General features: G+C 36.5%; 1 pseudogene; it reads left to right on the top strand.

Annotated features, from left to right (window-relative positions):
* The first annotated feature begins 372 nt into the window (after window positions 1-372).
* LOC115430755 (protein ERGIC-53-like) lies at window positions 373-26,676 on the top strand (annotated as a pseudogene).
* Window positions 26,677-27,336: the final 660 nt, after the last annotated feature.

The following is a 27,336-nucleotide window of genomic DNA, read 5'->3' as shown; positions in this document are numbered from 1 at the left end:
TTGGGCTATTCTCCTTCTTTTCTTATAGTGGATAATTTCTTGGGCTGTTCTCTTTTTTTTTCTTATAGTGGATAATTTTTTGGGCTGTTGCACCTCTGGGCCACTGCAAAAGATAGGCTTGTGCGTGTGATATATTTTTTTTCCGAAGCCCCCATTTTTCTTTTCAACCACTGTTTTTTTTTTTTAATGTATGTATTTTCTTTGTATCTTTAAACTGTGGTTAGTTCACAGAAAGCTCCCCTTGACCACAGCTCTAATAAATATGGGAGATGGGTTAAAAAAAAAAAAAAAAAAAAAAAACGCACCAAAAAACTGTCCAATCAGAAAACGCCCTGTTGGCCTACAGGCATCCCGTCATGCTCGTGGTCTGTGCGCTACGTCAGCAGTGAGATCGAAACATGGCGGTGTCCGTCGCGCGGCGCCCGGCTGCCTGCGCTCGAGTCTTCATTTTAACTTTTGTCACAACCTTCGCCTTTCAACACAGCGTCGCCGACGTGTCCGTAGGTGGCACGGCGACGGAACAAGCTCCTCACCGCCGCTTCGAGTACAAATACAGCTTCAAGGACCGCACCTGGCTCAGACGGACGGAGGAATCCCCTTCTGGATCCACACTGGAAGTAAGTTTGGCTCCAGCTGTCAACATCACCCAGCCGCTCCTCACGTACACATCCCAACAAAAAGCTGAGTATGAAACCGGAACCGACATTTAAGCCCAAAGACAAGAGGGAGCACTTTGGTCACTGGAGCATTGAGGGGACACAGTGCACAGCCTGTGAGTTTATGGAAGAAAAGCCGGTGTCAAAGTGCTAGAAAAACACAACAACTTCCAGGCTTTAGTCTGCAGTCAGAGCCCAAACACACACCAATGAACTTTCCTCGCGCTAAACAGGCCTTTGGATGCGTGCATCACAGTCAGGACCTGTCTATTTACTGACATGAACGACCAGTCACAGCTCCGTTAGATTACACTACAAACCGTCTGCATCTGCAGTACTGTAGGACACCAACTACTGGCCAGGATCTGTAAGTTCATGGGTAAATCAGTTCATTCAGGGGTGTCAAAGTCATTTTAGTTCAGGGGCCACATTCACCCCAATATGACCAGTAAAATAATAACAGTGAAAAAAGTACAATTATTCTACGATAATGTTTACATCTACAAAGTTTCCTTAGAAATCTGATTAACATAAACAACTTGAAATGTTTTAAGACTAACAAATGCAATTTTAACAGTATTATGCCTCAGTTTATGAAACATTACATTACAATTACAAAGACACAAAACTTGGGTAAAAAAAAATTGGGTAAATCAGTTAATTCAGAGGTATCAAAGTTATTTTAGTCCAGGGGCCACATTCACCCCAGTATGATCTAAAGTGGGCCGGACCAGTAAAATAATAACAGTGAAAAAAGTACAATTATTCTACAATAATGTTTTACATCTACAAAGTTTCCTTAGAAATCTGAATAACATAAACAACTTGAAATGTTTTAAGAATAACAACTGCAATTTTAACAGTATTATGCCTCAGTTTATGAAACATTACAATTACAAATACACAAAACTTGGGTAAAAAAAAAGGGTAAATCAGTTAATTCAGGGGTGTCAAAGTCATTTTAGTTCAGAGGCCACATTCACCCCAATATGATCTAAAGTGGACCAGTAAAATAACAGTGAAAAAAGAAAAATTATACTACAACAAGAAAAGCACTCGGAGAGCGCAGACCTCCGTCAAGACAGATCTACCCACCCCCCACCCCCCCAATCACCACCAAATGTTATCATTTCTGCCTTGTGCCAGTATCAACATTTCATGAAAATTTTATGAAAATCCGTCCATAACTTTTTGAGTTATCCTGCAAACACGCAAACAAACAAACCAACACACAAACATGAAACACTAAGCAAAGCGATCACAATACCTCCTGGCGGAGGTAATAATGTTTACATCTACAAAGTTTCCTTAGAAATCTGAATAACATAAACAACTTGAAATGTCTTCAGAATAACAAGTGCAGTTTTAACAGTATTATGCTTCGGTTTATGAAACATTACATTACATTGCAATTACAAATACACAAGACGTCTAGTAACAGGTATAATACTGGTAAAATTGCACTTTATTCTCTTAAGACATTTCAGGTTGTTTGTATTTGTTCAGGTTATTCACATTTTTTGTTAAAGGAGAGTTTGTTAATGTAAACATTTTCATGTAATTTTGCAAAGAAAGTCATTATTTCTAGGTTATGATAGTATTTGACTGGTCTGACCGTCTTGAGATCCAATTGGTCTGTATGTGGAACCTGAATTAAAATGATTTTGACATCATTGATTATGAATATCTTCAGTGTAATTTTTTCACTGGAGCATTGAGGCGACACAGTACGTAACCTGTGAGTTTATGGAAGAAAAGCCAGTGTCAGACTGCTAAAAAAACACAACAACTTCCAGGCTTTAGTCTGTAGCCAGAGCTCAAACACATGGCACTGAACTTTCCTCACGCTAAACAGGCCTTTGGATGCTTGCATCACAGTCAGGACCTGTCTATTTACTGACATGAACGACCAGTCACAGCTCCGTTAGATTACACTACAAACCGTCTACATCTGCAGTACTGTAGGACACCAACTACTGGCCACGATCTGTAAGTTCATGGGTAAATCGGTAAATTCAGGGGTGTCAAAGTCATTTTAGTTCAGGGGCCACATTCACCCCAATATGATCTAAAGTGGACCAGTAAAATAACAGTGAAAAAAGTAAACTTAGCGTATACTATGATAATGTTTAGATCTACAAAGTTTCCTTAGAAATCTGAATAACATAAACAACTTGAAATGTCTTAAGAATAACAACTGCAATTTTAAACCGTTTTCTGACTCAGTTTATGAAACATTACATGACATTCCAATTACAAATACACAAAACTTGGGTTAAAAAAAAAAGGGTAAATCAGTTAATTCAGGGTTGTCAGAGTCATTTTAGTTCAGGGGCCACATTCACCCTAATGTGATCTAAAGTGGACCAGTAAAATAACAGTGAAAAAAGTAAAATTATACTACAACAAGAAAAGCACTTGGAGAGCACAGACCTCCAAGTCAGATCTGCCCATCCCCCACCCCCCCGATCACCCGAGCCTTGTGCCAGTATCAACATTTCATGAAAATTTCATGAAAATCCGTCCATAACTTTTTGAGTTATCTTGCAAACAAACAAACAGGCAAACACACAAAGCAAAGCGATCACAATACCTCCTGGCAGAGGTAATAATGTTTACATCTACAAAGTTTCCTTAGAAATCTGAGTAACATAAACAACTTGAAATGTCTTAAGAATAACAAGTGCAATTTTAACAGTATTGTGCCTCAGTTTGTCAGACATTACATTACAATTACACAAAACATTCAGTAACAGGTATAATATTGGTAAAATTGCACTTAATTCTCTTAAGACATTTCAGGTTGTTTGTATTTGTTCAGGTTATTCCCATTTTTTGTAAAAGGATAGTTTGTTAATGTAAACATTTTCATGTAATTTTACAAAGAAAATTTGCAGTTGTCATAATTTCTAGGTTATGATAGTATTTTACTGGTCTGACCCACTTGAGATCTAATTGGTCTGTACGTGGAACCTGAATTAAAATTATTTGGACATCATTGATTGGTAATATCTTCAGTGTAATTTTTTCACTGCAGCATTGAGGTGACACAGTACGTACCCTATGAGTTTATGGAGGATTGTTAATATCCTCAGTGTAATTTTTTCAATTCACAAATTCACCCCATGGGCTGAATTGGACTTTTTGGCGGGCAGGATTGGCCCCCTGGCTGCATGATTTACACCTGTGAGGTCTTAAAATGTTAAAACAAGTGTTCAAACATGCTCTTTATTTATGAGATACAAGTTCAAGTCCAATACCAGAGTCAGACCAGCCAGTCAGTGTCAGATGTCAGTGTCGTAAGAGATTCCAACACCAGGGCAGACAGGGTCATATTAGTGGGGTCATGATTCTGACAGCAGTCCAAAAAATGTCATAACAACCCCTGAGAATAAGCATAGCAAGGCAGAATTAAGCAATATGGGCAAAAAAAGGGTCAGATCAAGTGGTGACATGGTTACATGTTTGATGTTCAGTGGGCTCTTACTTTGTACATATATAACATATATCAATCACATATTTCAGTAGGTATTTGTAAGTATTTAAACATAGTAAGGATGATGATTGCATAAAATAAAATTTTTGACCAAAAATACTTTAAAATGTGTTCAGTAATGCTGTTTCATCAAAATGTCACAGATTTTGACAAGGTTTACGCCAAAGTGCTTAACATGCGGTTCCCACAGGAAATTCACTTAAATTTGCCTCTGATGTGTTAAATAACATATTAAGCTACACTGATGTCCAAATTTAGGAAAATGTAATGGAAACTTTTGGACTTATTGACACAGATTTAAAGTAACACAGTTTCAATGGGCGTAGTGACACTGTTTTTTAATCCTATTGTGATGTAAGGACCAATATGTCTAGAAAACAAGTCAAATATTTTTAACACAAGCATTTATTATACATCACAGTAATAAGTGAACAAATGAGTGCATACAGAATAGGATAAGAGAAACTTTGATTTTTTCCCATAGATGTGCGTGTTCCCTTGACCTGACCCAAATGCTTTTTCAGTATTATGGATGATTTTGATTGTCTGAAGACCAATGTTTATTCAAAATGTATATGTCATATATGACTGAAAAACACATGCACAGTTAATATATTACACAAAACAAACAGGCTGCATTTTCTTTTTTTTGTTGAAAAAGAATGTGTCCGGAGGAATAAAGTTGTTTTTGGAATTTAGGCTTTTTTTCACAATTTTCAGAGAGTCCAACCCCTATTTATTGAGTTAAGTCAATATTTGTCCAGGTCCTAGTATGAGGTTTTTCAGGTATATTTGCTGAAAATGTTTAAGAAATAATGTCTATATAGTATATATACACTTATCCACCATTATTAAATTGTCTGGAAATGGTGACAAATAGTGACATAAGAAGAGCTTGGGCACCAACCAAATTACTCAGATTCTACTTATTATGAAAATAGGCTTGCTATCATGTATTGTCATTTCTTATAAAATTTTAATACAAATGGAGTAAATATGGAGTCAATATCGATTTCCATAAACATATTTCATATACATTTGAAGTTTCATATCAGAAATTATTAATGTAAACACATTAAAAAAGAGACTAAATTTTGCATCGTAAAAAGCCATTTCACATTCACTTGAGGTGGTTTTGCTTTTATTTGTTTCTTTTCATTTATTGCACATAAATAGAAATGGAAACACCTTTTTTGAATAAAGATGAACTTTTAACTCTCATGACAACAGCTGACATCTTATTGACTCTTCTTCTTCTACTCTGTGTATTACAGCCATATGTAATCTAGGCCACAGCGCCATCTTCTGGAAACCTGATGTAGCCTAGTTTATCGAATCTGCATTTTCTTTTTTGCAACCTCTCAAAAGTTCATTTCAAAATGGTTCATCATGTAAAGGCAACACCGTTAATGTCAGAATATACAGTTGTACCAACAGCTTTCAATCATTTCTGTTTGTGGTTTTATTTTATATGACAACATATTGTTGATATTGCAGCGCTAAATTGAGCCTTAAAAAATCCAAAAAGTGTATTATAATTGCCTTTGTATGAAAGAATTTGTATCGGTTCTAGCCCTAGTAACTCATTTCCAAAAGCCAATGTGACGTTTTTAGATAACATTCCAATTTGCAACCAAAAACTTCAAGATGGTACATGAAATAAAGAAGCAAAAGAAAACATCCACATTTTAAAAACCCAGATAGTGCAAATCTCCAAAACCTGTTACTGTGGCTTTGGCCAAAGATAAAACAGTCGGCACACCCTGGTAGTGCTGGGTAATAATAAACATATTACAAGATAACAGGTCTGTATGTTTTTACACTTGGGTCGAAGTGGGAGTGACTAGCAGTGATAAACATGCACTGGCATCTTGGCACTTCATGGAGTATTAATAACACATGATAAATCCATTTACATTCACCTCTCCTCTTCTTTCCAGATGCGATTCCCAGTGCAGACCAGGTTCGCATCACTCCATCACTCCGGAGTCAGAGGGGCTCAGTGTGGACAAAAAACAAAGTCAACTTTGAGCACTGGGAGGCGGAGGTGACCTTCCGAGTGTCTGGCAGAGGCAGGATGGGAGCGGACGGATTGGTAAGGAGTGGTGTGGATGATCACAGACAAGATGACTGACAATCACAGACAACTTATCAATACTGCTGAATCTCTGTTATTATTTATTTTTACCATAATTTTAATCATTAGCTGTGTCTTATATGCACCACCCTGTAGTTTACTCTTCATCGCTACCATTATGTCCAGAAATATACAGTACTGTGCAAAAGTTTTAGGTGTCCTTTAGATTAGTTGTTTTTACAACATTGAAATAAACAAGCATATTTATTTTGTAGTCTCTTTTCTTCAGAAACAGCAAGGAAATATGTGCACAGTAGGGCTGGGCGATATGGCCTAAAAAATAATCTGATTTTTTAATGAAAAACTCGATTTTCAATTCAATTTTCAATCCCCTATTTAAAAGAACACAAGTGCCGACTGCAAATACATTGAAACAACATTAACTTTATTGTTTTCAGTTTAAGTGCATTGAGACGGATGTTTAAAAAAAAAGCAAAGGCAGTCATTGGTTTCAACAAAGTAACACCATGCACCCTCACATATTTTACAGCGAGGATTTGCCTGTTCTGTATCTGATGCTGTGAATCCAAACCAGTTCTAAACGACTGAAGTCATAGAACCGTTCTTGGGAATAAGCTGCTCTCTACCGCTGGTTGTCTCTGGTGTTTGTTGTTTACTCTGTGATTCACATGGGGGAAGGGGAGGGAGGGTTCGAGCTCATAGAACTAGGGGAACCCAGAAGGATGTGTTGTTGGCGAATTCAAAATACCTGTATTTTTTGCTTGATAAGAAAATCGATTTTCTAAAAATAAAACTCAATGTGATCTACAAATTTGATTTTTTGATTAAATTGCTTTTTTCTCTTAGCCCTAGTGCACAGCCTTAAAAGACACACAAAAAACAGAACTAAATGGGTTCTAAATAGGGCTGCACGATATTGGAAAAAAGTGACAATGGGATTTTTTTAACCCTGCGATATGAAAAAATACTCAGGAGGATATAATAGCTGTGTGATGCCGATGTAAATGGTCAAACAAATTAGTTGTGTTCGTTGTGGCAACAGGTGCAAGACACTGACACAGAACATGTGTTTCAGTTTCATCCTTTTTGTAGCTGAAATAACTCCAGATAACTGACATTGCTTTTCTTTTTGGCACCAAGCCTTAATAAAGGTGATTTTCCTCTTGTTCATTGCTCATTTTTCAGTATTGTTACCAGTGATTCACTCCAACTGATTAAGAACGATTGTGATTGGTGGATCTCTGCGTGCAGTGTGTGTCACATACCCTTGAAATTAGATGAGAACACACTGAGTTCATTTGCTTCCAACATCGCAGGACCTGCAATGTGACTATTGTGCACACATACATCACGAGGTCGATGCTCAAATGATATATTGTGCAGCTCTAGTTCTAAAGGTTAAAGTCAGTATTTAGTGTGACCCCTGACCCCATGACAAGAAGCAGCAAAAACCTTGAGAAACATCTGGCATGTGTTGAATGAAACCTGGAATAAAAAATCAGAAAGTGAACAAAAGGATTAAAGACATGTTAAGTGTCGAAGGAAGGTTACACTAAATACGACCACTGTGGTTTATAGAAGCTGTTTTTTTTTTCACTGAAACTTTTGTTTTTACTACTGTACATACAACAGTAAAGTAGTGGTTATTTAGTCAGTGGGGGGATACATTTAATCGTTTGTGGGTAAAAACTGTGCTAGAGTCTGTTTTAGTTCTGAGTGTTAGTGAAAACCATAGCTGTAATTGGCAAAATGAGAACTACACTTGATAAATATTCACGTCTTATTCTATATAATTCTATCATCCTTCCATACCTTAAATTATGGTGCAGAAATATGGGGAAACAACAACTATTCAAATATTCATCCTATCTTTTTACTTCAAAAATAGGCAATAAGAATTATTACTAATGCAGATTTTTATGCACCAACAGGCAAGAACAAATCAAAAAAAGTAGATGTATTTCCGTTAGAGGGGTAATCTTTGGAATTGCCTGGAAGATCAATTAAAACAGTCTAAACAATTAAAACTCTTAAAAAGATGTACAAATTAACTATTATTCAAAACATAGAGCTCAGAATTGACTAAGGAAAATACTGATTTTAAAAGACTAGGATTAATATTGATAGTTGAGATAAGGACATGATTTACTTGAATTAAAATTAAATATGTATTCTCTTCTGTTGTATATTTAGCAATGATTCCACTGAAATGTTTTTGTTATTTGTTTGTTTTAGGGTTGGGCAAAATAAGTCTTTACCTCAGCCTAAACCCTTTTGGTTGCATTGTGTGTGGAACAATGGATATTTTGTTTTTGTTTGTTGTTTAAAGTAATTAACGGCCAAATAGACTACGACTACTACTACTAGTGTTCTGTATGGCCTTCTGAAGGGGGAGGGGCTTTCTGCTGGACTCTAACACAGGGCTGAGCACTGCTGCTGGTTTTCGGACCCTGCAGAGGCCGGTCTTCAGTGCACTTCACTAAAGAACGCTGAAATAACCGTATGTGCTTTGTGTGTGACAGGCTGTGTGGTTCACCACTGCACAAGGCCTGGACGGTCCAGTGTACGGTGCTGCCGACCACTGGAATGGAGTTGGAGTGTTCTTTGACTCTTTTGACAACGATGGCAAGGTTGGTGTGAAGTTCAGACATCTTCTAAGCCTCATTATGAATCAGACTTGTATATTACACATATTTATAAATTGCACATGTTTACTTATATTGAAAGAGTCCTTTTAGTTTTCATAACAGAATTAATGTCACTCTGCCGAAGTTCTAATATCCATTTTTCTATCATGAAAACAGATCTAAAGTTTTATTTTGTACATGTGTGTCAGTTGTTTTTTCTCAGGTATTGGATTGATGTTATTAAATGAGATTAAAGCAATAAAAGTTGCCTCCGGGGATTAATGTGTATTTTGTTTTGTTTTTTACATCTTCATTCTAGAAAAATAACCCTGCTATACTCATTGTGGGAAACAATGGAAACCTTATTATGACCATCAAAAGTAAGTAAATTTTCTTCGCTTTGGCTCTGATGTCATCATCAACTCAAATTTTAACAACTTAAGAAGATTAGGATATATGATTATATTTGCTTGGAAAGTAAATAATCCTGTATTTCCTAATCTCCCAGGGGCCAGTGAAAGCTTTAAATCACTTTTCCAGTGCCATTCTCTTCATATTGTTTACAAAAATATAAAAGTGTTCATAAAACATACAGAGGACATTCGTGTTTATTCGCTTCTCTCTTAAACTTTGACCATTCCAATGACATCAATAACTGTGTTTTTCTCTGAAATGTTTTTGATGCAGCGACGGCAGCACACAAGCCCTTGGTACTTGTTACGAGACTTCCGCAACAAACCATACCCTGTCAGGCCAAATAACATACTACAAGAAGACTCTGCACGGTAAGTACACACTGATATGCTGAACATCTCACATAAAAGTGTTTATGTGGATTTGAAGATGTTAGTTTGACAATTAATCTTTTGGCGTGATCAAAGCTAAGGGTTAACTCACTTCTTTCGATATATTTTTAATATTCATTTGTGGTCTTATCTTAGCTCTTACCTTACATTATCTTATCTTATCTTATCTTATCTCACCTACCTCTTATCTTATCCTTACCTTACCTTACCTTACCTTACCTTTTTTTATCTCTTACCTTACCTCTTATCTCATCTCTTACCTTACATCGTATCTTATCTTATCTTATCTTATCTTGTCTTATCTTGTCTTTTCCTCATAGGAGCATTCAGCCTCTGCATTTTACAGATCCTGACACACATAGTACCTAGCATTAGCATTAGCACCACACAGTGAGCAGCCATCAAATGCACTTGGGAGCCAACTCCAGATCTTCATCATTATTGTGTTCAGGGGTTCTGACAGGAGATCTAACCCTTTGTATATTTGTTTTTAATGGCGGAGTAAACTGAGAAATCTGCACAGGATGAAAGAACAAGTAAATTCAAAACAGAAAGGCACAACTGGGAATCCAACCTGTAGCTGTCGCACTGGACAGCTATGCAAAATATTTTCATATACACTATATGTAGTAGGTCCACCTCAAGCTGGAATGTTTATATATTTTTGAACATCTGACACTTTGCTCAAAATCATTATGTGTTAGTGATAAGTTTTGTAACAGCATATATTTTGATACATTAAGGACAATAAGACAGGGATGTATTATTAAACATCAGGGTACGATTAAACTTGGCCTTCTGTGTGGCGTTTCCAATCCAACTTTATTGTAAGAACTTTAAAAAACAACTGCAGTGGACCAAAGTGCTGTACAGAATAATAAATAAAAACCAAAATAAAAGATTAAAATACAAGAATGGATTAAAAAAACATAAAAAGCTGTACAATTAAAAACAACAAAAAATAAGAGCAATATTCCAATACCAGATAAAACAATAGAATAAAAATAATACATTCAAACATCTCACATGGTTTCGAAAGCCAAGAAGAAAAGGTGGGTTTTAAGAAGGGATTTAAAAACAGACAGAGGAGGCCTGTCTGATATGGAAAGGCAGATCTTTCCATAGTTTAGGAGCTGCTGCAACAAAGTTTTTCCTCTGTTGTCCCCCCACCACAAAATTATGTATGCTAGGTTAACTCTCCTCGGATCTGGAGAACTGCATAGGTGCTGCCCTCCCCTCCTGAAGTAGGGCATTAAGATGATTTAAAAAAAAAAAAAAAGTTGATTAATTTACAAGAAAAAATGTCTAACCCATGGTTTTTATGTCACCATGCAATGCTAACCACCTTCTAGATTTCAAATCAATCCTATGTTTCTAACAGTTGCAGGTAGATGGATAGGAACAGATTTTTCAGATTTCCTCTGATTTTGAGTTATACGTTTTCTATCCTCCTTATGTTATAGCTTAAAAGCGCTGAAGTTTAATTTTACTGAGGAAAAAAAATGGTTTAGGTACTGACTAAGACTGAGAGATCTGAAAGTTCAGTTTCATTGACAGTTTTCAGTCAGTGATTCTTTTCCACTCACATTATGTTGAAGCTCAACTGTCCCTCTCACTTTCTCTACAGGTGATGATCAACAACGGTGTCACTCCTGACAAAGAAGGACTATGAGTTTTGTGCAAAGGTGGACAACATTGTTATTCCCAGGGAAGGTTTCTTTGGTATTTCTGCTGCCACCGGGGGTTTAGCAGGTAATGTTGTTTGTCAGTGAATGCCAGCTTCCTCTCTGCTTCTCATGTTGACAAAAAATCTCTGCAGTGTTCAGACTGAACACAATCATTCAAATACAGACTTGATAGAGGATGGTGAAGACAAAAATGTTTTTTAAAAGTGTGTTTTTTCGTCTTTTCTCCTTCAGATGACCACGATGTTCTGTCCTTTTTGGTATTCAGCCTCACTGAACCAGGCCAGCAACCGGTAACTCCACTCTCCTAAAGCTCCTAATACTTTCCCAGTCTTGTGTGTGGCATTCAGGTGGTTGTAGCTGTGTGTCTTTGCGTGCACTGGAGTCCATGCATGTGCACAATATAGCTTAAGCACTACTTCTACTGAGTGCTGAGGGTTTTTTTGTCTTCCCATTGAAGCCCCCACCTGAATCTGAGATTCCCAAAGAAGAGAAGGACAAGTACCAGGAGGAAATTTCAGAATTTTCAGCAAGAGCTGGACAAAAAGAAAGAGGAGTTTCAGAAAGAACACCCAGACGTCCAAGGAGAGCCAAGTTAGTTTCTACATCTGAAAGTCACTGTTTATTGTGGAAAATTAACTAAGAACAAATATTTGACTCACAGCATCTGAAATGGTTTAATCTGTATGCCTGTATTTTTAACTCAAGTGTGTTTTCTGTTCAGTTGAAGACTTGTATGAGAGTGTGAATGCTCGGGAGATCCGTCAGGTGTTTGAAGGCCAGAATCGCATCCACCTGGAGATTAAGCAGCTTCACCGGCAGCTCGCTATGATCCTGGGATGAGCAGCGTCGCTATGTGTCTGTCATCACAGACGAGGTTTCCAAGAAGGCTACGATGTTGGCTCAGGACAGGTACACATGTCAACACAACCGATGCTGACTCACAAGGGATCACATTAGATACTCACAGTGACCACTGCAGAAAGGGTTTGAATTCATTGAAAACACACTTCACATGGCCATGGAAAATGGAAATGTCTGTTTAAAAGCTCATTTTCCAGGCCTGACAAACTGTCATGCAATTATATAAAGTCAAAGTTTTGGAGAGGTCAATAGAATAAAGTTTTAGAGACACAAACTCCTTACCTTTTGATGAATTATCCATTTTGAGAACAAAGTAACTCACCAGTGAGATTCATGCATATCTAAGAAGAGACTAGTTTTTGATTGTTTTGTTTTATAAAGGCAAGAATACAATATATAAAAAAGTAAGGTGCAAAATATATATGGGTATTCTGCCAAGGATCCAAAAGACTGTGAAGCTTGGGACCAAATACATTCACAAAAGGTGGATTTTAAATGAAACATTTCAGTGAAGTAGATTACATTGCATTTCTTCTCTAGCTGTAAAATTATTTCATTCTAATGCTGGATTTTCCCCTGTCCCGATGTAAAAATAAAGCAGCATTTTAGAGCTGATATTTCTGCCCCCAGACTTGTTCAGAGGGTTTGCATCTTTAGCTCTTTTCTCTCTCTCTCTCTCTCTCTCTTTTTTTTTTTTAACCTCTGACTAGGTTATGTGCCTTTTGTTGTAATAACTTCACAAAAGCAGAGAGCTAAACAGTTCGATTTAGAAATGGAAGGAAAAAATAAAACAGCTGAAGTAGACCAAGGTTTGGGTGGGATATGTGGAAAAAAAGCTTAGGCTTCCTTAGTTTTGTTGTTGCAAGGTTGAAAAGAGCATTCATATTTATTTCTCTTCAGATGCACAAAAAAAATGTAGGAAATATGTGCACAGCCTTAAAAGACACAAAAGACTGCACTAAAAGCTAAAAGGGTTAAAGACATGTTAAGTGCAAAGGGAGGTCACACTAATACAGTTTTAATGCTTCTTGAACATAAGTGTAAAATGGGTTAAAACAATACAACCTGAGTAATGACACTATAAAGTAAGGAATGGTGGGAACTTATTACTCACCGTTTTAATTCTTAAAATAAAATCAAAGTCTAATCTGTAAATGTTTGAAGGCTTTTCACCATCTAATGATGTAAATGGTTTTTATTTTTTTGTTAGACCTTTATTTAACCAGATAAAATCGCATTGAGATCGAAAACTCTTTTACAAGGGTGACCTGGCCAAGAGGTCAGCAGCACACGCCAAGAAAGAAAACAGGTTTTACAGAGAGGTAGTAACAATAAATTAAAATAAACAGTAATAATATTGTCATAACAGAAAAGTGAGACAGTTTTTTGAAGTGCAGTTAATAAAGTGCAAAAATTTAGTTGAGGTCCCAGCAATTGAAAAACACAGGCACTGTCCGATTGACCCTCGCTGTCTTGTTTGTAAGATGGAGCAAAAAGCTTGAAATGACATGAGTTCTGGTATTTTCAGCTCTACTTGAAGGGTGTTCTGGCAAAAGGGGGCGGCAAAGCTAAAAGCTTGCTTCCCCAATTCAGTTCTAACTTTGGGTGCATTCAAATAATACCGATCACAAGACGGTAAAGAATATTAACTGTTTGATTTTTTGGAGAAAAGAGGATAGGTAGGAGGATAGGTTTAATGATGGTTTATCAAAACTAATTGAAGTTTTTTTGATGATGGCGTTATTAAATATTAACCTTTAATCGTTTAATACTCAGTCTGTTCCGTTCCGTTTGTGTTTCAGTTGGATGCTTCCTCCAGTCAGCAGCTGAGCTCTGTCGTAGCCACGCAGCAGGAAGTCCTCAGAAACCTGAATGAGCTGAAGTAAGTAACACTCCTCTGTTTACACTCAATCACTGTCAAAACCTAGCTGTTGTTTTTGCAACAAGCATAAAGAGAGATCTGTGATACTCCAGGGAAAAACAAGGAAAATCCTCCCCGTTAAGTCCCTCAAATCATATTTAATCTCAGGATGCGTGGCTGCAACATCACAGGTGTTGCCAGCCTGATAATCCAGCAGCAGCGTCGTCCACTCTGCATCACATGCACGTGCACTACTGCTAAGGCTTCCGATCCACAGGGATCATCATCACACTGCCTCCATCTTAGCTCTAAACCATTTTACTTGTTTCTGTGACTGTTTGTGGCGCTGACGTGATAAAGAGATTAATTACATTTAGCAGGTTATCTGTTCCTGTTGGTAAGCTGTAGACTCGCATACCCACACCTACAAGTTGGCAGTTTTGGAGACTGGTCTGGTTCAGTTACCATCATTTCTGAATTAAAACAAAAATAATGGTAATGCTACAGCAATGCTGACTTGCAGTGTAGTACTGAGTAGAACATTTGCATGTGTGTGAGTGAGTCATGACATGAAGCCATACATACTTTTGTGGCAGTTCCCAAATTAATTTTTCTCTCTGTTTAACATTTCTCAAGTGATTAATCATCATTTATCCTAATATTATACTCTGTGTTTTGCATTTTTCAGTGAAAATCTGGTATTTTCCCATGTTTATTTTACTAATCATGTATTTAATCATCATGGTGAGATAAATTTGAGGGTTATTACATCGAAACATTGAAAACTTAAGAAAATTAATTGAATGCAAAAACAAGTGTCCATCCACTTTGATCCACCTCCATGGATTTTACTGGTGAATCAATGTTGTAGAAGATGACGGTGTTTTCCCGGTAACTATGGAGCCTCTGAATGTCCAGCGGGGTCATATCTGATGACCATGAAAAGATGACAAAGTGTATTTTACACCAATTATTTACATGGATTGATAGGATTAATGATTTGAAAGTTATTAACGTTTTATATCAGTAGATGGTTTTGGTCATTGGTGGATATTTAGTCTTTTAGGGTTAAAATGCCTAATTTCCTGCAAAGGAAAATGCCACATAAAACATGCACATTTTTCTAAAAATTTGACATTTTCAGTAGTTCTTATGGTACAAAATCTTTAGCCTAACTTTGTCTTTCAAAGTTCACCTGGCAAATAAATAATGATATTCCTCCATAAAATCCACCTTTACACAGACCACATGTCAGCCACTTAAATTTACATTCAGAGTAACAATAAAAAAAACACATGGTTTCTCTGTAACTCAAAAATAAAAAGTATATGTGTGCAGTTATTATTCACTGCCAATCACAGCTCTTTCATTAAATGTATTTTATGTATCTAATAGAGCCAGGTATTAATGATTTAATAAATTAGAAAATCTCTGGTGTGATTAGTGTTATTTATTTGCAAATAGACTAGAAACATGAATGGATTTCTCTGTTTGTTCTCCATAGAAAAAGATCACCATATCGCCAAAAAACACTGCTTTTTATATTTTGGCCACGTCACTCACTAACATATTTTCCACGTGTAATCTTTGTCTCCTTAATTAGAAATAGCTTATATATATTCTCACGACATGCTAGTGATTTTTGAGATGATACAGATTAAGAGATTTTATGATGTGTGGCCCTCCATGGCACACCATCCAAGACTTGAATGACCAACTTCAGTAAGTCTGATGAGGTGTACACATTTATAACGCTTACAGTGTGTGTGTGTGTGTGTGATGTCATCCAGCGTCATTACATATTTGGGCTTTTGCATCGCCTGAGATGCTTGAGGGCTTAGTCACTGGGATCACGCAACAGCAGTGTAGGTTTTAATAAAGCAATAAGCCCAGGAGGTCATGGGTGACAGTGGTTTTACAACGGGTAAGGGCCAATGCAGTAACAGACCCCCTAAGCCAGTGGTCCCAACCATTTTTGGCCCATGACCTCATTTTAACATCACACATTTCTGGTGACCCCAGACATTTTTTTTGCTGAAATTAATTTGTTTTGATCATGTAACAGTTTGCTATAACATGTTGCAAATAAATGTTATTTCAGACAACATTTAGTCTATATAATGTATATTATTGTGGACAGAGGCAGAAAAGCCAGGTGTAGATTACTGCACAAAGGGAGAATTTGATTTTCCTTGGTCAGGATATGTACAGTCAGTCCAGCTTGGATTTACAAGGCTGACAATTAATACTGAACAAACAAGAACTCAAACTATGAATTATGGAAAGAGCTGCAGCATCTGAAACTGACCACAATGAACATTTGACAGATAAACAGAACCACAGTGCTTCAGTTTCAGACTCAGAGCTTGTCTTTTATGGATTTTGATTGTCTCTGTTAACTCACCATATATTTTTTATTAAGTTTTATTTTTAAATTTTTATCAATCATTAGAAATTTTAAGCAACCCCATTTGAATTCCAGGCGACCCCACATGGGGCCCTGACCCCAAGGTTGAAAACACTTCCCTAAGCTGTTAGAACATCACTGTAAACCATGGACTAGAGTGGCTCACTGCTTTATTAAAACACTCACAACATAGACCTGCGAGGTCTTGTAAAATAGACACAGCAATATCAAAGCACTAACTTATTTTTTAAAGAACTTCTTTATGCCAACTAGTGTAGTCAGTGTTCCCACACATCCTGGAAAACCTGGAAAATCATTGACCAATTTTCCAGTCAGGGAAAACATATGGAAAATGGGAAAAAAATGTCAAATGTCCGGGAAACGGTTAAGTTATCCTGGAAAATTATGTCTCCTCCCCCTGCCTTGTGACCGTGTTTGCCTAAACTGAGATGAAACAAAGAAAATAGTGTTTCAGTGATTTATTGAAACTATACAGATATTTTAGGGGAAGCACAGGAGAGAAAGTAAGAGAGAAGAGAAAGTTGAGTTGGGAATTGTCCGTTTGAACATTCTAACTCCAGTTTGTCAGGCTCATGAAGTGCTCCGCTGTAATCTGTGGGTGTGTTTGCAATTATTCTGTCATGCATTTGCCATAATTATTTTTCATAGATAAATTATAGCCGTAGCCTGCACATCACATGTCTGAGTAATAAACATAGAAACAGTCTGAGTAAATGCAAGTTACAACTGTAGAAAAGAACACTTCCAAAGAATGACGGGGACAGGGGAATGGATTAGTGCATGACCTGATAACTTGTCTCTGTAGCAACTGAAAATGTCCTGGAAAATAATTTCAGGGAAAGAGTGGGAGCCCTGGTAGTTCTTCAGCACCATTTAGCACAGTGGTTGTCAAACATTCGCAGTGGAGAGCATATGAAAAGACTGGGCTGATTTTCCCATTTATCTGGATATCACCATTACTTGTGCTAATGGTTGAAGTTGTGGTTGAGTAGGTCAAAGTCTCCTGTGTCTGGTATCAGACTGTTAGACTTTGGAAAAGTGTACTTTAGTTGTTCAAAGCAACCTCCTTATCTTCTTTACTTTAGGTGACAGTAACATTACAGGAATATTTACATCTGTATGCACTTACAAAGTTTCAGTTCTCTACACCATGTCTGAAAACAGTGAATAGATGATATTATTATTATTTTTATTATTGTTGTTATTGGTAGTAATAGTAGTAGTAGTAAGAGTCAGAGTAGTAGGAGTAATAGTAGTGTTATTAGTATGACTTTCTTTACAGTACTTCAATGTATCGTTGGCCTCGTAGAATAATTGCTTAAGTCATATTTTTGGCCAAATTGTGTCATCTGCATAACTTTGCTCGCCTAACATCGTTGATTCATTTTCCATCATTGGCTATGGCATTAAAAAAATATGACTACTACTATGAGGCTAACGATATGTGTTTTATTTTACTACAGCTTCAAATGCAGCGCAGTCAATCAGAATCCACAATGGAATTATGCTTTTTATACATGAACATTCAAAAATACGTGTGGGGTGCCTGTTAATGCACAAATGAGTGAACAATATTTTGTAGAAATGTCCTGTTACAGGTAGTTACGGAGTGCATCCCCCCCCCCCCCCACTGGTCTCCTTCACTGTCACGAAAACATACCGAACTGAAATATTTCTGCACCGTTACACCCCTACATGTGGCACATCAGAAGGAGCAGGACTTCACCTCTATAGCAGGCCAACATCTGATTTGTGATTTGATTTTAACAGCGCGATTATATTTAAGAGTCTTTGAGCTTTTGAGCCGAGGAACCTCCGTCTCTTACAAAACCAAATAAAATATCTGTACTCCTGCTATATGTCAAATCAAATTTGCCCTGACACTGGAGCATCTTTAATTTAGTCACACCATCTGCATTATGACTTAATCAGAATCTCAAGATATTACAGCCTTTATTTTATATAACATTAATCTCTTCTATCATAAAAGAACCAAGCTGTTTCTATGGCCTAAATCCAACAGGACATTGTTTCAAATTATATTTTGCATACAAGATTTTCTCTTGATTCCATTGTTGACCCAGACTCTCACTTCCCAAAGTCTTCTTTGCTAATAAAGGCTGCTGTACATTAACTGTATCCTACAGAGGGCAGGGAAAGACAGAGTGTCAGTGAAGATTAATTAATTTTAATCAGGCATGTTGGCAGGCTGCCAACATTAGAAGATCAGGTGGTACTCGGCAGTGACGGGTGTAAATGTGCTAATGTGAGAGACTGATCTGTATTATTTTATAGATTAAGCACTGGGTTTATCCTGACTGGCCTTTTAACTCAGACTTTATGATATGACCTCATCTTTGACTCTGTGAATATCCAAGGAAGGCTTTCTGCTCATAAATAGGTCACTTGTAGCAGATGAAGATTAGATTTAGGCTTTAATAAATGCTCACTTACTTTCTCAAGGGAGATTTTTTCCCCTCTCTCTGAAATAAATTAGATTTTGTTTATATGTCATCCTTGTCCATCGTTTCAGACCGTAGCCATGTGGCAAGGCAAGAAAAGGCCACATCTTAGCACCATTTTGTCCTTATCAGATTAGGAGTCTTTAAATACATCTGTCATACACAGGCAAAACATGGTTTCCCTCCAATTGGTTCTTGTCTCAATCCCCCCTCGAGGCCTTCCTGCTTATGCTGCTGGAATTCCTTCATTTGTTCAGTCCTTTTTTTTATTTCTTTTCTAATCGTCTTAGACCAGTTTAAGATGATAAGAGAAACTTATTGCTCCTTTTCTGTAAGTAATCAACTTTAGGAAATGACATTTTGTGGAGAAATATGATCCTGTGCATTAGATTAGTGCATTAGAAATCCTTAGTGTCCTTTGAAGCTTGTTTCCATGTTTTTTTAATTTCATTTACTAAATAAATTGAAAGTGTTTACATCAGATAATGGCATTAGTTAAAGAAGCCACATTTCAATGGGATGTTTAATGGAAGACCTAGTAACATCACATTACAATAATTATAAAAATAGGGAGAGTGATCTAATGAAATCGCGTTGTATGTCACGCCGGTTCTTATGGCATTTAGCGTGCTATACGTATGTATTGTCCACCTTTCGTGTGTTATTCAATACCATTTGATCGCGTGTTAATTTACAGCAAGATCTGCAGTTCACATAACCCTAACCTACAGTGCATGGTATTTGATGAGGTGTGAACGTAAAGTTGTGGAAAAAATTTATTTGACAGCCCCTTGTTTTCTTCAATTTCTTGTTCATTTTAATGCCTGGTAAAACTAATGATACATTTGTTTGGACAAATATAATGATAACAACAAAAATAGCTCATAGTAGTTTACCTTCAGAGCTGATATCTATCCATTTTCCATGTTTTCTTGATAATAAGCAAAATTGCTTCAGTTCTTACATCAGTAGCTATGGCATTGTACTGACAAAAACAGTGCTTTTAGACATTCTATGTTTTCTTTTCTGTGTGTTTTAGTCACATGATACACACAGGAGTTGGTACTGGATTGCATAACCATTGTTTTTGATGACTTTTGATGGTCTAATAATTTTTTCCGTGACTGTACAAGTGAAAAGCTTATAATGTATGCAGATAACACGCCAATTAAAAGTTGCATGTATATTTACAAGAGTCATGTTGTCACGTTGAAATAGGACCAGTGTCCCTGCATCTCACAGGCATGTTTAATTAAGAATAAATGTTAAATGTTAATGTTAATAAATGTTAAGAGATTAATCTCCCAATAGAAGTGGGTGGTACATCCACTGGAGGAGAACTCAGCTAATTAAATGAAAGTCCATATATGACTTCCTATCAGTGCTCAATAGTAACTGTATTGATATCTGTAACCATTTACATGTTATAAACCATAAAAATATGGACCGTTATAAGTAAAGGCAAATTTTTAATATTTCAGAAATTCAGAAATCAAAATGTCTCAAAACTGTGGACAAACTTTGTAGACATAGTCCTAAGGAAGATACATATAAAATTTGAAGTGAATCTGACCAGTAGTTTTCAGTCTGTGAGCTAAAAACAAATTATAGTAAAGCTGCAGTGATGATCAGGTGCATTTGGGGTAGAATGCTCCTATTCAGTAGCATCCAAAGGTATTGTGTTTGTGAACCGTGCAAAGACTGGAAATGAAAAAACATGAGCTAATATATGAACATCAAAATGACAGACTTCCTGTTGGGTGTAGGGTCTGGGTCCTAGAGCTGTTACACATGCCTACCAAAGTGTGTGTGTGTGTGTGTGTGTGTGTGTGTGTGTGTGTGTGTGTGGGGGTTTGGTCACACATCATGCAGGGGCTGAGGTTTGGAATTTCTAGGGGGTGCTATTGAATCGCCCCACTGTAGGCCTATATCTATATCTGACAGCAAAATATGTTTTGAGGTTTGGGTCATGTTTTGTAAGTTATTTCCAACAGTTTGGGGTTTCATAATGAGGACTGTGTTGGGTTGAGGTCATGTGACCCTTAAACCTAATAGACTTAGGCTAATTGTACACTGAACAAAAATATAAACGCACCACTTTTGTTTTTGCTCCCATTTTTCATGAGCTGAACTCAAAGATCTAAAACTTTTTCTATGGACACAAAAGGCCTATTTCTGTCAAATATTGTTCATAAATTTGTCTAAATCTGTGTTAGTGAGCACTTCTCCTTTGTCCTTTGCTGAGATAATCCATCCACCTCACAGGTGTGGCATATCAAGATGCTGATTAGACAGCAGGATTATTGCACAGGTGTGATTTAGGCTGGCCACAATAAAAGGCCACTCTAAAATGTGCACTTTTACTGTATTGGGTGGTCCAGGGGGGTCAGAAAACCAGTCAGTATTTGGTGTGACCACCATTTTCCTCACACAGTCTTCTTCATGAATTCTCTGAAACAGCTTTGGAGATGGCTTATGGTAGAGAAATGAACATTCAATTCACAGGCAAAAGCTCTGGTGGAGATTCCTGAAGTCCGCATGCCAATTGCATATTCCCTCAAAACTTGTGACATCTGTGGTATTGTGCTGTGTGATAAAACTGCACATTTTGGAGTGGCCTTTTATTGTGGCCAGCCTAAGGCACACCTGTGCAAAAATCCTGCTGTCTAATCAGCATCTTGATATGCCACACCTGTGAGGTGGATGGATTATCTCAGCAAAGAAGAAGTGTTCACTAACACAAATTTAGACAGATTTGTGAACAATATTTGAGAGAAATAAACCTTGTGTGTACACAGAAAAAGTTTTAGATCTTTGAGTTCAGCGCATGAAAAATGGGAGCAAAAACAAAAGTGGGGCATTTATATTTTTGTTCAGTGTATGTATAATACACATGCATACTAAATTTCATCCATGCAGATCAAACTTGTTGTAAGTGGTGATGCATGAGTGTCTGGCCCCTAGACTCTTGAAAAAGGTGTTGGAATTTAGGGTGTCCATGTCAAGTACAGGGGCCCATGCTGCTGTGGACCAGCTGTGTGTATGATGCTAGCTGGTGTAGGTGTAAACCGTCTGGTCCACCTCCTTTGGTCCTGCTGGAGAATGTAGAATAAATAAATGAATGTAAAATGAATCAATGGTTGAGATGAAATTTCATTGAAAATGAATGTGGGTCATTTTTGACCCACTTATGGAGGCTTGGGCTAGTAATACAAAAACTATAATTTCATAAAATCTATAAAAGGCAAGTTCAAAATTTAAATGGAATGATGTCCAAAACATGTTTTTTGAGGAACACCTGGAATATGAAATAATAGCAACTTTTTATTACAAATAAAAAGTTGAAAACAACCTCAGCGAGTCATTTTAGACCCATTTATGCATCTAAGGATTAAAGGGTGCTAGAGCTGTTTTTTGACACCCGGTCACAAATGATGTTTTGTGCTTTGTCTGATGTGTGTGCTAGTTTTCTTGAGTTTTCAAGCTTCTTTTGGCTGCCAAAGATATGTGTGTTTTGGGAGTACGAGAATAATCCTTCATTTCCATATATGCACGGTATAGGTTTCCACAGTGACTGAAACAGGCTTAGATACACAAAGCCAACGGATACATTGCAATATGTTCAATACTTTATTACTGAAGTGTCAGACCATCTTTTTATCCTCTGAAAAAGTCCATCATTCATGGCTAAAAGCTTTGGAAAAAAGTCCCAGACAGGTTTGAGTTTACGAAAAAAAAATACTGGATGGATGAGGTTCCTGATGGACCAGTAGTAGCCTCTGTGTGCACTAACGTAACTCCGTATACATGTTTTTTTAATCTATGCCCCTTTTAGCACACATGTCAGCAGGGACCACCTTAATCCATTAATTTCCAGTTTTTATTTGTGTTCATATTTTTTAATCCAGTGTCGTACACGTTGCAGATAGCATTGCTCTTCAGTCGGTTCCTTAACCCACTGTACTTGTAATCTGTATCAGAACATGTTTTTATAAGGGATTAATTTGCAACCATGACCTCTTTTATCAGATGGTAATTTTCTGTTTTTAAAGTTTGAGAACATGTAGTCTCTGGTGAATAGGGATTAAGGGATTAATTTTGGACAATTTGCGTTACTGTAAATCAGTGATATCAAACAGTGAGTTTAATGCACAAACAGTGAAAACGACATGTGAGTGAAAGATACTGACTTGGAGTCTCAAAGCTGTCATACTGCTAATGTTTTTCAGTTAAAATATCACTGATTCAGTATATATGGTAGGGGAAAAAATGATTAGACCGCCTTTTGTTTTCTTCCATTCGTTGTTCATTTTAATGCCTGGTACAACTAAAGGTACATTTGTTTGGACAAATATAATGATAACAACAAAAATAGCTCATAGTAGTTTAATTTCAGAGCTGATATCTATCCATTTTCCGTGTTTTCTTGATAATAAGCAAAATCACCTCAGTTCTTACATCAATATTTATGGCATTGTACTGATAAAAATAGTGCTTTTAGACATTCCGTGTTTTCTTTTCGGTGTGTTTTAGTCACATGATACACACAGGCGTTAGTACTTGGTTTCATAACCATTGTTTTTGATGACTTTGGATGGTCTAATAATTTTTTCCCTGACTATGTATTCATCTTCAAAAGGTCTTTTCGATACGGGAAAGCAGGTATGATTTCAGAGGTGTTTGTGTGTTTACTGTACAAAACGACGCTAAATGTATAAGAAGATGTCTTTCTGTTATTGGGGTTAAATTATGGAATAACATGGATATAAATTTAAAGATGTGCAATTCAGTAATGGTTTTTCAAAACATTGGATTGGAAAGAAGGATACAAGATGGAATGATTTTTGCTGTTTTGATTTTTAGAATAAAACTGATTTTGATTTGAATGTAAATGAGGCATTTATTAGCATTTAGCTTCTGCCTAAGACTGTTCAGTCCAAACATAATTCAGTCGATTGACTTTTTTTTTTTTTTTAACTTGTCTTGTCCACCATCATAACAGCAGAATGGTGCTCTGGCTGCCTTTTTGTGCTGAACAAATTTGCTTTGCCAAGGGAAACTTCATAAAGTATATGAAGCTCCCCTTGATATTCCACTGTCTTTATCATGAGTGTGACCTGACAAAGAGGAACAGGGGGGAAAAGAAGGAAGGGGGAAAAAGAGAAAGAGAGAGTGAAGAGGGGAAGACCCTCACAAGAAAATATCAACAATAGTAGCAAAAACAACCATGATGATAATTATAATGATAATACGTTTACATTTATGCATTTGGCAGACACTTCTTTCCAAAGCGACTTACAGGGAAAAAAAATAAAAATAATAAATTAATAAATAAATAATAAAAATAAAATAAAAAAAACATGAATAGATTAAAGACATAAAGCAGCTGTACAATTAAAAACAGTGTCGTACAGAAGAATAAAAAGCTAAATTATAGACAAAAAAAAATCATAATTATAATAACTAGAACAAGAATTGAGTAAAACTGAGCAAAAAAAAAAAAACGGAAAGAAAAAACAAGAATAAGAATAAATAAAACATATTAAATGAAGAATTTTAAAAAGAAAAAAAATAACATTAACAAAATATAAACAACTAGAAGCACTCGTACAGTGCAAACCTCCGCCAAGGCAGATCAGTGCCCCCCCCCCACCCCTGATCACCACCAAAATTTAATCATTTGTTCCTTGTGCCAATATCAACATTTCCTGAAATTTTCATCCAAAACCGTCCATAACTTTTTGACTTATCTTGCACACAAACAAACAGACAACCAATGACGACAAAAACATAACCTCCTTGACGGAGGTAACAACAGCATGAAAAACACCAGCAAGAAATCTACACAACAGCACGTATTCACATTAATCTCCCATGAGAAAGTGAGTGCATCAGTGTAAAGCAAATCGGTTGACTTAAAATCAGCCTCATTGTTTGTATTTTCTGTGTTATGGATCATGGCTGAATAAACATAAACCTGCCTTTACAGAAACTCCTTCTACGACTCACTGAAACAGATCAGCTCAATCCAGCACCAGGGTAACACAGCCGGTATGGGAACGTACGAGACCATTCAGCACTTTAACGACATCAAGGAACATCTGCACTTAGTCAAAAGGGACATGGAACACCTGGTCCAGAAGAGCGCCCAGGTATCAGTCACATGCCATATCTATGTTCACATTCACTAGAGAATGGAGTGAGACCAGGATATTGTGGTGAAGTGACTGTAATCTGTGTGAATTTGTGCAGAATCCTGCTGAGAAGGCGGTGAAGTGCCCTGAACTGCCCCCCATGCCTTCCTGCTTATCCACTGTACACTTCGCAGTATTCATAGTCGTCCAGTCAGTCCTGTTTTTCTGCTACGTCATGTACAAGTAAGATCAGTTTCTATTATTTTAACAAGGTTCTGCAAGTGTGAGGATTAGGGCCACTGGAAAAAAAAATAAGGTCCTTTATATGTATATTTTTATTGTTATTATTCTGAGAAAAAAACGTCAGAACTCTGAGGAAAAAAAGTCAGAATTCTGAGATTAAAGTGAGAAGTCTGAGGTAATTAAAGTCAATTCTGAAAGAAAAAAGTGAAAATTCTGAGAAAAAAAGTCAGAATTCTGAGAGTAAAGTGAGAATTCTGAGGAAAAAAGTCAGAATTCTGAAGAATAAAGTCAAAATTCTGAGGAAAAAAGTCAAAATTCTGGAAAAAAAAGTCAGAATTCTGAGGAAAAAGTGAGAATTCTGAGGGAAAAAAGTGAGAATTCTGAGGGAAAAAAGTGAGAATTCTGAGGAAAAAAGTGAGAATTCTGAGGAAAAAAGTGAGAATTCTGAGGAAAAAAGTCAAAATTCTGGAAAAAATTGAGAATTCTGTGGAAAAAGTGAGAATTCTGAGGGAAAAGTGAATTCTGAGGGGAAAAAAGTGAGAATTCTGAGGAAAAAAGTCAAAATTCTAGAAAAAGTGAGAATTCTGAGAAAAAAGTGAGAATTGTGAGGGAAAAAAGTCAGAATTTTGAGAAAAAAGTCAGTTCTAAGATTAAAGTCAAAATTCTGAGAAAAATGTGAGAATTCTGAATTTTTTCTCAGAATAATAATAAAAAATAAATGTATATTGGATCTTTTTTTTTTTTTCTTCCAGTAGCCCGAATCATCTTTCGTAGTTCTGCAACTGAAATGATTGTAATACTTTGTGTTTTTTTTCTCTTGTAGAAGTCAACAAGAGGCAGCAGCAAAGAAGTTCTTTTGATGAAACGGATCTGTTAAAAATATGTAAATGAGGGAATTATATTGATTGTAAGTTATTGTACTTGAAAACTTTGATTTGTTGAAGAAGTTTGTTTTAATGAACTGCAGATTTAATTTGATCAGTAATGAGTTGTGTATGAATGCCAGTGAGAAACAGATCCTGGATTTTCCAACATTTTCTGACATTTCTTACAGTATTTTTTTGGTTCCTGAGATTATTCAGTTTTTATTTTTTTGAATCAAAAGCTAAACTCTGCCACAGTCCCATTTATTGAAACTGAAGACAGAAGAACCTGTGTTTTTGACATGTGCAATTTCTTCTTTTTTTTTTTTTTTTTTTTTTATAAATGCTGAACTGTGGTGACACCCCAAAGAACAACTGGTCTGGTTTCATGGATCTGTTTTTGAATGAGTCGTGTCGTTCTGAATGATTTCCATAAACAGAAAACCCGATGTACTCTGTGGTGTCTTTGGATTTTTTTTTACAGTGTGACAAATGTTCAGCACAAAGTACACTGCAGACCCTCATCCATTTGGAGGAAACCATCACTCTGAATAACTCCTCTGTTATGAACACGTTTAGCCGATTTTCACGTGAGTTTTTTGCTATTTAATATCAGAAGCCAGTGGAGTTAGAAGTGATTCAGATCATTCCTTTTAATAAATACTAATAAAGTACTAATACACAATATGAACACACTTCACTACAAATAAAAGCTGTGCAGTACTTCATTACTTTTCCGTTAAGATAAAATGATTATTATCCATATTCATAGTGCAGTAAACAGGTCTCTGCATGTGTCCTATTATTACTTATAATATTTGGAACTATTTTATTGCTACATTCATATACACTGAACAAAAATATAAACGCACCACTTTTGTTTTTGCTCCCATTTTTCATGAGCTGAACTCAAAGATCTAAAACTTTTTCTGTGTACACACAAGGTTTATTTCTCTCAAATATTGTTCACAAATCTGTCTAAATTTGTGTTAGTGAACACTTCTTCTTTGCTGAGATAATCCATCCACCTCACAGGTGTGGCATATCAAGATGCTGATTAGACAGCAGGATTTTTGCACAGGTGTGCCTTAGGCTGGCCACAATAAAAAGCCA

This window comes from Sphaeramia orbicularis, chromosome 12 (genome assembly GCF_902148855.1).
Source record: "Sphaeramia orbicularis chromosome 12, fSphaOr1.1, whole genome shotgun sequence".
Lineage (NCBI taxonomy): Eukaryota > Metazoa > Chordata > Actinopteri > Kurtiformes > Apogonidae > Sphaeramia > Sphaeramia orbicularis.
The sequence above is the reverse complement of the archived record's forward strand: the minus strand, read 5'-3'. Positions and strand labels throughout refer to the sequence as shown.